Source organism: Scleropages formosus, chromosome 22, assembly GCF_900964775.1.
Source record: "Scleropages formosus chromosome 22, fSclFor1.1, whole genome shotgun sequence".
Classification (NCBI taxonomy): Eukaryota; Metazoa; Chordata; class Actinopteri; order Osteoglossiformes; family Osteoglossidae; genus Scleropages; species Scleropages formosus.
In genome coordinates this window covers 13,356,093-13,364,643 of record NC_041827.1, presented here as the reverse complement: position 1 = coordinate 13,364,643, position 8,551 = coordinate 13,356,093, and positions in this window count along the sequence as shown.

The following is an 8,551-nucleotide window of genomic DNA, read 5'->3' as shown; positions in this document are numbered from 1 at the left end:
AACTTCAAAATTATATTTCAAAATCATAATTCCAGAATTTCCATTCATTTCCAAAGAAAAGTTCTTTCTCCAACTTCTCCATCAATTACATGGTTTAGCAATAGATTAGTTTTAAGTGTAGCATAGTTCTACTGGCTTTTACCCCTCTTTTTGCACATTGCAAAGTAAAAGCACCCAAGGCCTACGGACACCAAGACCCAGCCAAGTTAGTTAGAAGTAGTAAATATGGACAGCAGAACCTTCAACGAAGCTCACGTTGCTCAGTGCGGTTTTTTTTTTTTGGGTTCCCTACATTGGACCAGCGATGATTGTCAATGGATGGATGTTTTCTCACCGTACCAAGATAGGCTGACCACACTCAAAGGATACAAAGGATATTCGGTCAGGTACAAAGGATATCCGGTCAATACTCACAACACTGCAGCTCTGGGATAATTTAGTGTGACTTATCGATGCTAATACCGAAGTACGATTCCACGCTCTCTCCTGCAGTGTGGCAGTTGGATACTACGTTCAGTTTCCCCCATAGCGGTGGCGGGTTCATTTTCCCCACAAGACCTTGCGTTCTTCATGATTTATATGTTTATGGCCATTACTGACGTTGAGTAATCCATTATATTCTCCCCGTGGCGGAGGTGCCTGCGACTCTTGCAGGAATATCAGTTAGCAGGTTCCCGCTTTTAATCACAATTTCCCTCAAGTTTATGGAAAGACGTTTCAAAGCTGTAGTCATTTCTGGTTCAGAGCCAGCCTGCTTTTTAATTTATTTATTTATTTATTTGTGGTGCAGCGCACCATACAAATGCGTTGAATGTTAGATGCTCACAGTGACGGCATCCACCGAGCAACGCCTTCTCTGCAAGCAGTCAGGGTTACACATGCTCAAGTGTGTATATGAAGGAATTAGTTGCCTGGCTAGGGTGGATGGGGTTTTTAGAGGCGGGGTTGAGGAGACCAAATGAGCCCAGATGCCCTGCAGGGGCAACACACAGGCTGTAGTGCTGCCCTGCAGAAAGGGCTTTAAATCCAGGCTCTGACCTCCAGTGATGCCCCAGCGCTTTTAGCAAATTCACAGGATGCTGGCCACACTCCAGAGCCAGCATCCAGCGGCCAAATCAGCATAATAAGCTTTATTATAGTCGCCATTCTGCTGTTAACTAACGTCTGGTCAGAACTGGCCTACATTGCACACCGATTGCGGATGAGAAGTTGCACCGCTCACTTTTGAAGCACCGTGGGACACATGATGAAATCAGAGTATTAGACATCCACTCGCATGGTGTCGTTGCGTGACAGGAGCACACTGTCGAAAGGGGGGGGGTGACACTTTGCTGGAAGGAGAGCTGTCCATCAGCAAGATCCCAAGGTCCATCACGGATCTGCACTCTGCCAGACCTTCAGGATTTGTTTCACTGATTGTAAAAATAAATATGGAAAAAATATCACTGAACACAGAAACATTTGATTCTTTTTTTAAAAATTTGCATACCTTTTATGTTCAGCCTTTTAAACTTACCTTTTATGAAGCTGTTTTAAACTTCAGAAGTCCAAAGCGTGACATATGTAGTCCAAACATTTCGATCGTTTTAGGCATAAGCCATCCGTCTCATTTTATTGCGCCGTACAAAATAAACGTTATAACATACGGGCAAGACGACAAACAGGGTCAAACAATAATTGTAGATGATTGTAAGATAATTGTAGCTTAATGCGGTGTATCTAACACAGGCAGTTTGCCTGGCACTAAGGCTTCAGCTAAACATGACTCGAAAATAACAGTAACCTACGGAGAAGTAGAAGACGAGGAGGAATTGCCTGTTATTTGTCCGGAAACAAGTAACGCTCACGTACACCCGATTGATTCCTTTGCTCGCATTAGAGTAGCGCTCCGCACGCGGTGCTGCCCGCACGTGGTCGAGGACACGCCGCTGGCGCAAGATATGATTGCGAGCCCACGGTGCTGAATTATTTTCTCCTAATTTGCTATCCGTGTTGATGAAGTTCTTACTCCCGGTTGCAGCGGGTGCTGAAGAGACAGCAGGCTGTCTGCCTTCATTCTACTCCTAGCATATGTGACACCCCTCCCAGGGAACAGCAACAAAGGACGGAGGGATAATGATGGTGCGATGAACACCAAGAAACCAAGTACCGGGAGAGATAAGCATGGCGCATGACACTCCTGTTTAATGAGGCTGCATTTTGAATGATAAATGTTGACCGTTTTGAAAACCCTTCTGTCACTGTCACGGCCGATAAAGGCGATGCGTACGTTTATGGGATTGTGAGTAAATTGGCTGAATGATGACTTTTGGATCTGCGACAACGGCAGCAAACGCAACAGGAGTGCTGCTCGGAACCGGCCGCTCGCCGCGATCCTGCGTTCATCCATCGGGCTCGTGGGATACGGTGGGGCTACAGTAGGAGCGGCGCGTTTGCATTCGAACGGGTGATCCGCGCAGTCTGGCAGGTGCTAAGATAGATGCGGAAACAACGCGAAGCCGCAGTGGCTTTCAAGTCCCGATATATGAGAATCGAAATCCATCTCTGTGAAGAGAGACTGATGGAGAGAGGCACGTGATGTCATTACTGAAAACAGTGGTAAGAAACATAAAACACACACACACACACACACACACACACTTTCAGAACCGCTCGTCCCATACGGGGTCTCGGGGAACCGGAGCCTACCCGGTAACACAGGGCGTACGGCCGGAGGGGGAGGGGACACACCCAGGACGGGACGCCAGTCCATCGCAAGGCACCCCAAGTGGGACTCAAACCCCAGACCCACCAGAGAGCAGGACTGCGGTCCAACCCACTGCGCCACCGCACCCCCCATGAAACATAAAACATAAGACATTAAAATATATTACACCCCGGGGGGCGCAGTGGTGCACTGGGTTTGACCGGGTCCTGCTCTCCGGTGGGTCTGGGGTTCGAGTCCTGCTTGGGTTGATCTGACGCAGAACTTTTAGACAACCTTGTGATATATATATATATATATATATATATATATATATAGAATGTGAAAGTGACATCAAACTGTGCTTATGCAACTTTCACACATGAACACCAGCTATTTCTTTCTGAAACGCATACTCAAAACTCTGATGTTTTCACACACAAGTGTGGGAAAATATTTGGCCTATGGCTGCATTTTAGGATGTGCTCATATGCTTACGTTTGGAATGAAATCTAAGCAAATTTTATAAATGAAGCCTCTGGAGTTTTCTAATCCCTGTGTCTGCTGTTTAGTAGGCCCTGTGTGAGCTACGGGGGTGTGGTGGTGCAGAGATTTGGCTGGATCCCACTCTCTGGCGGGTCAGGGGTTCGAGTCCTGCTTGGGGTGCCTTGTAGTTGACTTGCGCCCCGTCCTGGGTTTCCCCCCCCCAGCCTTACGCCCTGTTTTGCCGGGTTAGGCTCCGGTTCGCCACGACCCTGCTTGGGACAAGCAGCTTCAGACTGTGTGTGTGTGTGTGTGTGTGTGTGTGTATGTATTGCATCATCGACGTGAATAACAACTTCTTTAAAATGCAACTGGGGTATGCAGCTATGTTTAAAAAAAGTTTTTCGCAGTACATCATGCTAAAACATGGCCATATAACAGTAAATTATATTGACGTTTTGAAAAACATGATTATGATTAAACGCAGCACTCCATATGGTAACTTAATGCACAGTCGAACATGAAGAAACGAGTCATCTGTCCAAATAATCTGCACACACCACCAGCAAAGGGTGCGCGGTACATCTGGGTAGAACTGCGCAAATATTACTTCGTAATGAATGATTTCAGTCGGAGTGTATGTATAAATCTACATGCATAGAAGCTTATTTTGTGATTTCTAAAATGAACAAACAATGCTTTTCTGAATTTAATTATACTGTGGGGAAAACAATAGCGGTGTAAATTTCACAACACAAGATTAGTCTTTCATACTTTGAAATGAGTGTCACACTGCACACTGTGCATATAAATGGGCATTATCCCAATATGCTTCTTCAGTATTGTTTACATTCCGATGCGTCTGGTAAATTTGTAATCAAAGCATTTTGGGGGGGGTGGTGTGTGTGTGACCACAGGGTGACAACCTGTATTTTTCAATAGTTTTTTAAGGAATGTTGTAATGGCTCTCGGATTCTTGACGGTTGGTCTCTAGCGTGAGCATCAATTAAATTACTTACTTAACAGACTTTGGCAGCAACTGGGTTTTTATGAGTCTTATTTACAAGGAGCAGTGAAGAGAATGTGACCATCTGAGGACTGGACAGTCATTAGTCCTTATCTATTAAATGCGTTCCAGAACAAAGTCTTTGATGGTGAGAATGAAGTGGGAATGAAGCACTGTGTAGAAAGAACTCCATCCATCCGTCCATCCATCCGTCCATTGTCAGGAACGGGTCACGGCACGCCGGAGCCTATCCCGGCAACACAGAGCGCAAGGCCGAAGGGGTAGGGGGTACACCCAGGATGGGACATCAGTCCGTCGCAAGGCACCCCAAGCAGGACTCGAACCCCAGACTAGGATGGACTCAGGTTCTCTTATTGTTACCCATTTCATTGGCCACAAAAGGACAACCAGCGTTGAAAAGTTTCAATAGCAAATCGACTTGCCTATTCTTACTGTAGAAATTGTGTGAGCGGTGAATAAGAGGAGAAATCTTTGATGGTAGGAAGGAAAAGAAAAGACTCGGTTCCTTAGCTTTTCTGAGCGGCGTGAAGGGGGGAAAATAAAACAGAAGATTATTACAGTAGCTAATCTTGGAGCAATTACACCCACAGCAAGTGGAGCAATTAATGGCACTAAGACAGGAGAAATGAATAAAATTTTTGTGAGCTTGTCAGAGGTTGCTCTTTCCCAGACTTTAATTACAATTCAAAACTCTTAGATATCCTGCTCATATAACTTGATTTTGTCACAGATAAGACCAAATAAAAGAAATAAATATTTACGTCCACGTGGGGGGGGTCGCCAAAATAATAATTAGAAATTAAATTTTGGGAATTCTCCGGCCTTACGCCCTGTGTTGCCGGGTAGGCTCCGGTTCCCCGCAACCCCGTATGGGACAAGCGGTTTGGAAAATGTGTGTGTGTGTGTGAATTCTACAGCCAAGTTATTGTTTATTTTGGTTTTTCAGGGAGGCCTGTATCAGTGCTATTTCGTGGAGGTTTACCTGCTGCGGATGAAACTACACTCTTAATAGCGATTCTTCACTGAAAATCCCTTTTAGTCCGAGACTAGTTTTAATTTGTGTCCAGAAGCCTCGTTTTAAAACGACGGGTAGTGGGTAGTGTAGCTGTTAAAAGTGTCGCCTTACCGCTGAAAAACCCAGGTTCTAACACCAGCTCCTTTTAGGACAGCCAGTTTGCACGATGGTTGGAGCTACTGCCTTCAGATCCGAAGGTTGCTGGGTTGAATCCCACCTACAGCCCTAGGATCCTTGAACACGGTACTTACCCTGAATCGCTATGGAAAAAAATACCCTATTGTATAAACGGGTAAATCACTGTAAGTCACAGTAAGGAGAAAAGCATGAGCTAAATGAATAAATGTAATTGGACTGCAGAGACTTTCTGCCTGGCAGCATTGCTGGGAAAACAGGGTAGCGCATGGTAAGAAGCTATATTTAGCACTGATGAGACAATTGATTCCCAATACCTCTGTTTAATGTTAAGAAATATGGATGCTCTCATTAATCCAGCTGCAGACTCTCGCATGAAACACGTGTTATTTTATATGGTGTGACAAATAGATTAGTTCTCGAGCGCTTCCATTTGCACCCTGGGGACCTCCGAAGAACACGCCGCCGAGTTACCGAACAGAGTACCAGGTGCGTCGACTCAGACCCAGAAACCTGGATCGGATTCTGCGCCTATATGGTGTTCGGCTACCATCTGCGGCCGTTGCACCTTCGACCTGCGGGAGACGAGGAGGAGTAAATATCAGCCCTCACGGTGTCTCTGGTCAAGACAGGAGTGGACAGGGCTGGGGAAGTGGGGTGGGGTGGGGGGGGGGGTCGCCTGAGGGGGCCGGGATTGTCAACAAGTTTGTCTGTGGCTGCGTGCCGGATGTGGTCACCAACCTTGTCACTGCGTATTTCTAAAAATACCTCGTAGCTGCGCCGCTGAGTCAGTGGTCACCGTGTGCGATGCGGGCAGCTCTGCTAGAAGAGTCGCTAAGGAGCGACGCAAAAGAGCAGATACTCGTCCAAAGCGATATAATAATAGCAGCAGACGCAAGGCCGCGCGCACGCGTGTGTGTGTGTGTGTGTGTGTGTGTGTGAGAGAGATGAGACAAAGAGGGAAATTAGAAATGTACCTGCAGCACTGCGAGCGCGTCCTCAGCGGTGTGTATCAGACGTAACGTTTAGACCGAGACGCAGCCCCACTGGCAGGGATTTCGCGGTGTTGCGGGTAAATGTATTGTTTTTCTGAAAGTCGCCGATGATGTCAGGCAGCAGCAGGATCTGATGTCGAGCTCCAGTCATCCTTAACAGAGCAGAGGCCCTCTCCTCTTTCCCGATGTCTGAGCTGAATGCGCATCACGGCGGACAGCTGCGGCGGAGCACGGGGGGGGCAAAACGCGAGGACGATCCCAGTCCGAGCTGCCGGCGGTCGGACTGGGGAGGCACGGCGGTGCAGCGGGCGGTGCCGGTGCGCCGCTCTCCTGGGATGTAGGTTTGGATGTGAACTCAAATCCAGCTCAGTCCGTATGGGGTTTATGCGTTCTCGCCGTTTCGGTGTGAGCTTGCTCTTGCCGTTAGTGTGTGTCCTGCGGTAGACAGGTTTCCTATCCAGTGTGTACCCTGCCTTACACCTTTTGCTAGCAGGATAGGCTCCGGATCATCGTGACTCTATTAGACAATTGGGGATGGATGGATGGATGGATGGATGGATCGGATAATCAGGCTGATTTATGAGTCGTGTGCAATCATGACAAGACGTCCAAACTATCCCCAGACCCGTGTTTTCTGACCTCCGTCCCATATTGCTCCAACGAGACGTGAGAGATGATTCATTTCGTCCACCTGCCGTGTGCGATTCAGTCTCGCGTCAAGCCCCTCAACGATCACTTCCATATTCAAAAAAATGCTCTCCGGCAAATACTTACGGCTTATTAAAGCCGCTGTTAGTGCGTGTTCTTGACACCTACCTCTTTAACAGAACAGATGTTGAGCAGTTGAAAGCCAGATGTTGTCATCGCATTTAACATCTTCGGTCTTTTCAAGATGCTTTTTTCACTGTTTGGGAACTTCAACAAGAATTAACACGGCGGTCGTTGCTTATTTACATAATCTTGTTGACTGTGTGTTAAGGTAACTTTTACACAGTTTACGCGAAACTTTCCTCTAACTACACGAGTACCGCCTGACCTGCTCCGCTTTGAAAATGCGAGCAGTGACGTTTTCCGTTAATCGCTTTTATTAGCGCGTTTTGCTGGAAGAGCAGCGCTCCTGCAGTCCCTCCCTGCGCAGAAATCGGCGTGTCCTTCGCGCCGCCCCCCCCTCCGCACAGGTACATCAAGGGGGCGCTTTAAAGTTTTTCATAAGTCGCTGCTGCTTGTACAAGGTCACTTGACACACACACACACACACACACATAAAACCATCGTCCAGCAAAGACTAGACACCGGGTCTCTTCAGGAGCGACTGCGAAATCGCTAATTATGTCATTATTATCTCAGCCGAGACCCCCAGCAGGAAAGCGGGGGCGACAAAGAGCAAGTGAGCATTTTTCAGAATCGATGAGGCTGATTACAGTCGCCAGCTGATAATTCCCGTGGAAAACGGGAGAGTTTATTGGCGCCGTTGTTAGGTGGGTCGGAAAGGTCAGACGCAACTTGGACTCCTCTGTGTGTGTTCCAGAGGGGAGCGTGTTCCTCTGCCAAAACAACTCAATTAGCCACCACCCCCACCTTCCAACCCGCCTCCAGCACTCCTCTTTAAGAAATGGTTATTAAACCGCTCTGTATTCTTCCGTCTGGTTCTTTAACCCACATGAAATAATACCCGAGCTTCCCGGCGACGGCAGCCGTGCAATAACCGAAAAGTCCCCCCCCCCCCTGCGCGCCCTGCCTCGCCTAATCCCACAAGACTGCCAATAAACTCAAGTTCAAATTCATATTTCCCTGGAAATGCAGCCCTGTTGGACACAAGCTGTGCTACTGTGCGTCTGAATTGTTCCCTGCATGTTTCTCCCAGGATGCTCTGTTTCCATGGCAACCGCAGGTCTGTCATAATTGTCATGAGCCTGTCGTCAGAGGAGCTTGAAAGGAAATGTTGAATCCCTCTCTTTTACAGTCTCCTTTACTCTCCGCTGAAGCGCCAACTCTGGGCACTGCCCAGAAATGCTAACAACGCCCCCTAGTGGCCGCCAGTGGCGTTGGGACAACAAAACACGTCCAAACCCCCTTGTAAAGTTTAAACAACCTGTGCTATTAAATATGCAGAGGTAATTTAGCTTATCTGAACCCAGGTGCACGATATCAGCTCTGCGGTTAATGCCATTTATCCCATTATTGCCCTTCTTCTCCATGATGCCTAGCTAATG